The following is a 6,933-nucleotide window of genomic DNA, read 5'->3' as shown; positions in this document are numbered from 1 at the left end:
CTGCCAGGCTGGCTGCCGGCTGGCTGCACATGCGTCGGAGGAAAGCATGTGACAGTCTCCGGCCTCCCGGACCAACAGTAGGGGGGAGTGCGCAACAACCAGGAAGGGGGTTGGGAATTGGCATAACGACTAACAGTGGGATGGGAGAAAAATCGGAAAAAAGGAGGGGGGGGGAAAGATAATAATAAAAAAAATAATAATAATACCGGAAGTGTTGCGGTGGACTATAGGATGCTGGTTTCATGTGAGCTGTGACGTGGCCTCAAAGACACATGTGGATGTATGGAAACACTGCCATGTGTTGAATACATAGAACTGGTGCTAGATGGGATGCCTCGGGCAACACTAGATTCACAGTACTACAGGGAACACAGTACTACATATTCATGTACATGGAACACAGTACTACATAATTATTCATGTACAGGGAACACAGTATCCTTTGATTGTGGACCGTCAGTCATGAAACTGGTATCCACAGATGTATATAATCATGCACAACGACTTTGCCATAAGGACCTATGAAGTCTGCCAATACGGGAATTCTTCCGCCATTTAAAATGATTGGGAAAACACTTTTTTCCCCAACTCCCCCTAGCCTGTTCTTCACCTGATGATTCTCACCAAACTTGCTGTGTGGAATCTGGGGACTTCAAATGTATCATTTAGATAATAAACTATATATATGACCACCAGATCCTATCAAATGATGGAAAAACGCATAGTGCTTAACAGTTTACTCTCTGTGCGTTTAGTAGGAAGGTATCTGACTGCACGTTAGCCTAGCTTAGCACAATGAAGGGAGGCGGACAGTGCCGGTTAGCCTTCGGGAGAGGTGTTAGTTGGACAATGCCTAGGCTAACCGGCACTGTCCTCTTCCATTAATTGTGCTAAGCTAGGCTAACGTGCAGCCAGATAGCTTTCTACTGAACGCACAGAGGGGAAACTGGTATCTATCTGCTTATCGAGAAACCGGTAAGCTAATTTCCCCAAATGTTGGCGTGTTCCTTTAATGACTTCCATGAAACGCCTTGGCCGTGATGTGCTTGTGGTGAAGCCATGTTGTTGTTAAACGTCACCAGGCGCGACGGGACACCGCAGAGCAATAGTTAGCGCCGTTGCATCACATAAAAGAAGGTTCAGTGTTTGATGTTCTCTCTGTGTTTGTGTGTCACCTCCAGGTACTCTGGGTTCCTCCCCCCACCATGAAAGAGATGCATGCTGGGTACAGACTCCTGGAGTTGGTCCCCGGGCGCCTGTCTGCCCTCTCGTGGTTATAGGACGGGTCGTTGCATCATTTCTCCACAGGAATTAATAAAGTAACTTAGACTTAAAGGGGAATTCCAGTATTTCTAAACCTGGAGCATATTTTTCTGTTATTTCGGGTCTATGCCTACGTTCAAGACTGCACGCAAAAGTGGCCAGAATCTGAGAATCAGATCAGAATTTCTCATCGAATCCGATCTTTTTAATTCTGATTCGGGCCACTTTCATATGTGATCCTAAATCAGGTACAGGTCAACATGACCTCAGTCTGAACCGTCTAAATCAGGTACAGGTCAACGTAACCTCAGTCTGAACAGTCTAAATCAGTTACAGGTCAACGTGACCTCAGTCTGAACAGTCTAAATCAGTTACAGGTCAACGTGACCTCAGTCTGAACCGTCTAAATCAGGTACAGGTCAACATAACCTCAGTCTGAACAGTCTAAATCAGTTACAGGTCAACGTGACCTCAGTCTGAACAGTCTAAATCAGGTACAGGTCAACGTGACCTCAGTCTGAACAGTCTAAATCAGGTACAGGTCAACGTGACCTCAGTCTGAACAGTCTAAATCAGGTACCAGGTCAACGTGACCTCAGTCTGAACAGTCTAAATCAGGTACAGGTCAACGTGACCTCAGTCTGAACAGTCTAAATCAGGTACAGGTCAACGTGACCTCAGTCTGAACAGTCTAAATCAGGTACAGGTCAACGTGATCTCAGTCTGAACAGTCTAAATCAGGTTACAGGTCAACGTGACCTCAGTCTGAACAGTCTAAATCAGTTACAGGTCAATGTGACCTCAGTCTGAACAGTCTAAATCAGGTACAGGTCAACGTGACCTCAGTCTGAACAGTCTAAATCAGGTACATGTCATTGTGACCTCAGTCTGAACAGTCTAAATCAGGTACCAGGTCATTGTGACCTCAGTCTGTGGCGAGAGTCACTCTGTGAATAAAAACATGGAAGACAGCCGTGATGGAGGTGGTCAGTGGAGGGACAGCAAGGCGTTTACCTTATAAGTATTTGGGGGTGATACTTCTGTACAAGCAGAACTTGAGGGAATGTATCATAACCGGTCTGTGTTTGAGAGCATATTGACAGAAGAAATGGCTCTCATTCACCTCCTCCTCGCCACCATTATCATCTGCTCACAAGTGGCCTCCATTAAACCATAAACCGTGACTTCAGTGTCCTCCCTGTTTACTTTCATCTTCGTTGTTGTTCATTTGCTCCTGCGGGTGAGTTCAGGAGTGTCACCAGTTCACACTGGAATCTGATATATTGGCCACATTAACCCTTTAATCGCCAATGACGTGTTTAGACGTCATTCCTCGCCATGCGTAATCTGCCAAATGACGCTTTACAGCGTCTTTGAGATCAATATTTCAAAAATCTGTCATGGCAATCATATTTCACCCACGGAGACTTGACGGGTACTGTAGATCTCCTCTCAACTCTCCAACGGTTCAAGACCGCCACCTGGTGGCCGATCGGCGAGTTGCCAAAACCGGAAGTGAGCGGCCGGAAGTGGTGCTCACCCATATTTCGTCCGGCCACTCGCTATCGCTCGCGGGACTCCAGCTTGATACACTGGATAGCGATCCGTTGCCAATAACTCGATAAACAACATGATTTGGACGTATATATTGTAGTATACAACCTAGAAATGGATCGCATATAACAACATCCCATAATAGCGATATTTCTGCTCCACGCTGATCACCCAACGGTCAGAGGAAGCCGCGGTGAGTTTCAGCGTGTTTGATTATTATTAAACATACACACTGCTCAGATCAACATATCACCCATAGTACATGAATCATTTAACGTCGGCCACGGACTTATAAACCCCCCCCCCCCCCCCTCCGGTCACCAGCAGATGATGAGGCATGACAATTAGGACCTTGTACAATTTGACGTCAATCGGTATCAAACTACATTTGATGATCTAATATATGTATTTGTGGCTATAACTCACGTTCTATGGAATGCTGCAGAAAATGATAAAAACATATTTATACTTTAGACCATATTTTAGTATGAATGTGTGAATGAAAAAGTAGAATGTTGCTACATCCTAAACGATATATACTTGATGTTGAATGGGCCATAGTAATGTCAATTTAGCAATACAATTTAAAAGGTTATAGCCCTGCAAAGAAGGGGAACATCTCCATAGACAAATAGAGCTGGCAGAGGACGGTATAATATCAGAATAATCCCTGGCAGAAAAAGGCAGGTCTCTCAAAAACGGTTTAAAACACCGAAAGCCAGAGCAAATAGATGTGTCTTACATTTACATTTACATTTAGTCATTTAGCTGACGCTTTTATCCAAAGCGACTTACAAGTTCTGTACGACAAGCCATCAGGAAGGGCACAACTCTATCAGCTGAGCAACAATGTTCATCAAAGTGTTGAGTGCTACAGTGTAGGTTAGTTTATTAGGACAAGTGCATGACAGTACGGTTAGTTAGGGTTAGATTTTTTATTTTTTTTTTTTTTTTTTTTTTTTTTTTAATTCAGATAATGGTTGAAGAAGTGCGTCTTTAGTCGACGGCGAAAGATTGGACGTGATTCGGCTGTCCTAACTGGGGTGGGTAGTTCATTCCACCATTGTGGGGCAAGGACTGAGAATAGGCGACTTCTCTTTGATGACCCTCCCGGAGCTTGGATAGGAGTAGGTCTGAGGCGGCCAGAAGATGCAGAGCGTAGGGGTCTTGAGGGTGTGTAGTTAGAGACCATTGACCGGAGGTAGGCGGGAGCGGTTCCCTTTGCCGCACGGTATGCTAGGTCGAGGGCCTTGAAGCGGATGATGCGTGATCTGAACACCTGCAGAGTGGCAGCTCATTCCAGAGCTTTGGGGCTGCCACAGCGAAAGCACGGCCCCTAAACTTCAGCCTGGACTTTGGAACAGCCAAGAGGAGCTGGTCAGAGGACCTGAGGGACCTTGGGGGAACATAAGGTTCCAGCAGGTCCGAGTTGTCAAATCAACTGAGCCAGTGTTTCCTGATTCATTTTTTACACATAACAAGACAAAACACAATACAGTAATAATAATAACACTAAACAACAATAATAGACAATAATAGACAGAAATCCACATACGACTAACAGTTGTAATAATAATAACAATAATGACAATAAATAAAAAATTATAAAAATTATAAAATCTATAAAAACAGAATATAAATAAAATCAAATAAGTTGCCACAGACATTACAAAAGATGTGTCTTCCCCCGCTCCCACCCCCCACACCAGGACCCCTCAGGACCAACACCCAGATCCCGCTCCACCACTAGATCATGGCCTTTACTTTCTCTGCCGCTGAGGCCCATTAGTTCAATGTTGGATTGCCCGACTCCAATCACCCAGCAGTGGAGTGGAGTGGAGTGAAAAGTCCAAAAGTGTCAAAGACCAATCGGTCATTGTGAGTTTCTCAGGTTGTTTCCACCTCATGGCGTATCAATTTCTTGGCTGCTGTAAGTAACGCCCACCAGAATGATTATACTTTGCTGTATGGAGGCCGGCAGTAGTGATATATCATTTAGGAGCAGTGTTGCTGCTGCCAGTGGAATTGTCAGGTTACGTATGTCTGAACGTTTTGTTGTTATAGATTCCCAAAAGCGATCACAGCATTCAGGTGATGCGTGAAATCACTGCGCCCAGGCAGCAGTGGTACGGCAAACAAAATTGTTACAAAATTGTATGACATATTAATGTACAGAGAACACAGTACTACATATTAATGTACAGAGAACACAGTACTACATCTTCTTCCACCACTGCCCAATAGTAACCAAGGTACAAAAAACTTGAATATGTAAAATATGGCAGTCGGCTCATGAAAACTTCATATTCTCTCTACAGAAACCTTGATAACGAGAAACCCTGAACATGAGAGCTGGGATATACTGATTATCATGTATGAACACGGGCCACACTCAGGGAAATTAAGTATCAATATTTGTTCCACATAATCAAGATAAGTGTAAACAAACCATTAACGTAGGTGTGTGCTGCCGTGAGTGGTACAGACACTAAATAATTTACTTGCAACCGATATTGAGAGATTCAATTAAATTTCCCTGAGATTATACTATGTTTAAACATGGTTTTTGGAGTTCCTAGAGACCCTGAGCTGAGAATAAGTTTACTATGGAAGCAGGATCTTTGAGAAACCACTTCTGCCTACTAATCATATATTCATGCTTGATTTCCTGTCACACTGTATGTTTCCTGACATACCAACATCCCATTACTAATCAGGATACATAGCCTAATGCTTGTTAATTGCGCCGGGAAGAGATGCAATTCTACAAACGCTGGTGCTAGATAGACCACTGCACTTCTGCGTTACCTTGAGCTCATGGGAGAGAGAGCGGGGCGAGAAAATGTATGAATGTGGATGAGAGCCTTGACATTAAGTGGTTGTAGCTACGGCTGTGGGGGTGCTGGAGACATGATCCAATACACTTATATACGCCTGAGTCTCTTGAACACGGAGAGATCAATCCCAAGTCGATCGGCACTTTCTCGGCCGGGCTATAGTCACTTTTCCGCACCTACCCCCGAACTCCGCATTCGCAGATTGCCCACAGTGTCTCTCTGGGTTGTCCAGAGATCTAGGTTTATCAATCTGCGCATGCAGAGTTCGGGGGTAGGTGCGGAAAAGTGACTATAGTTCGGCAGAGAAAGTGCCGATCGACTTGGGATTGGTCTCTCCGTGTTCAGGAGACTTGTGTATACAAGTCTATTGGATCATGTCTCCAGCACCCCCACAGCCGTAGCTACAACCACTTAATGTCAAGGCTCTCATCCACATTCATTAATTTTCTCCCCCCGCTCTCTCTCCCATGATTTTAGAATACCGGAAGTGTTGCAGTGGACTATAGGATGCTGGTTCCATGTGAGCTGTGACGTGGCCTCAAAGACACATGCGGATGTATGGAAACACTGCCATGTGTTGAATACATAGAACTGGTGCTAGATGGGATGCCTCGGGCAACACTAGATTCACAGTACTACATCTCCATCTACAGGGAACACAGTACTACATATTCATGTACAGGGAACACAGTAGCCTTTGATTGTGGACCGTCAGTCATGAAACTGGTATCCACAGATGTGTATAATCATGCACAACGACTTTGCCATAAGGACCTATGAAGTCTGCCATACGGGAATTCTTCCGCCATTTAAAATGATTGGGAAAACACTTTTTTCCCCAACTCCCCCTAGCCTGTTCTTCACCTGGTGATTCTCACCAAACTTGCTGTGTGGAATAATAATCTGGGGACTTCAAATGTATCATTTAGATAATAAACTATATATGACCACCAGATCCTATCAAATGGTGGAAAAACGCATAGTGCTTAACAGTTTACTCTCTGTGCGTTCAGTATGAAGCTATCTGGCTGCACGTTAGCCTAGCTTAGCACAATGAATGGAGGCGGACAGTGCCGGTTAGCCTTCGGGAGAGGTGTTAGTTGGACAATGCCTAGCACTGTCCGCTTCCATTCATTCATGCTAACGTGCAGCCAGATAGCTTTCTACTGAACGCACAGAGAGGAAACTGGTATCTATCTGCTTATCGAGAAACCGGTAAGCTAATTTCCCAAAATGTTGGCGTGTTCCTTTAATGACTTCCATGAAACACCTTGGCCGT

The sequence above is a fragment of the Notolepis coatsorum genome (assembly GCF_963971535.1).
Source record: "Notolepis coatsorum genome assembly, chromosome: 7".
In the NCBI taxonomy this organism is placed as follows: domain Eukaryota; kingdom Metazoa; phylum Chordata; class Actinopteri; order Aulopiformes; family Paralepididae; genus Notolepis; species Notolepis coatsorum.
This window is presented reverse-complemented; position numbering follows the sequence as displayed.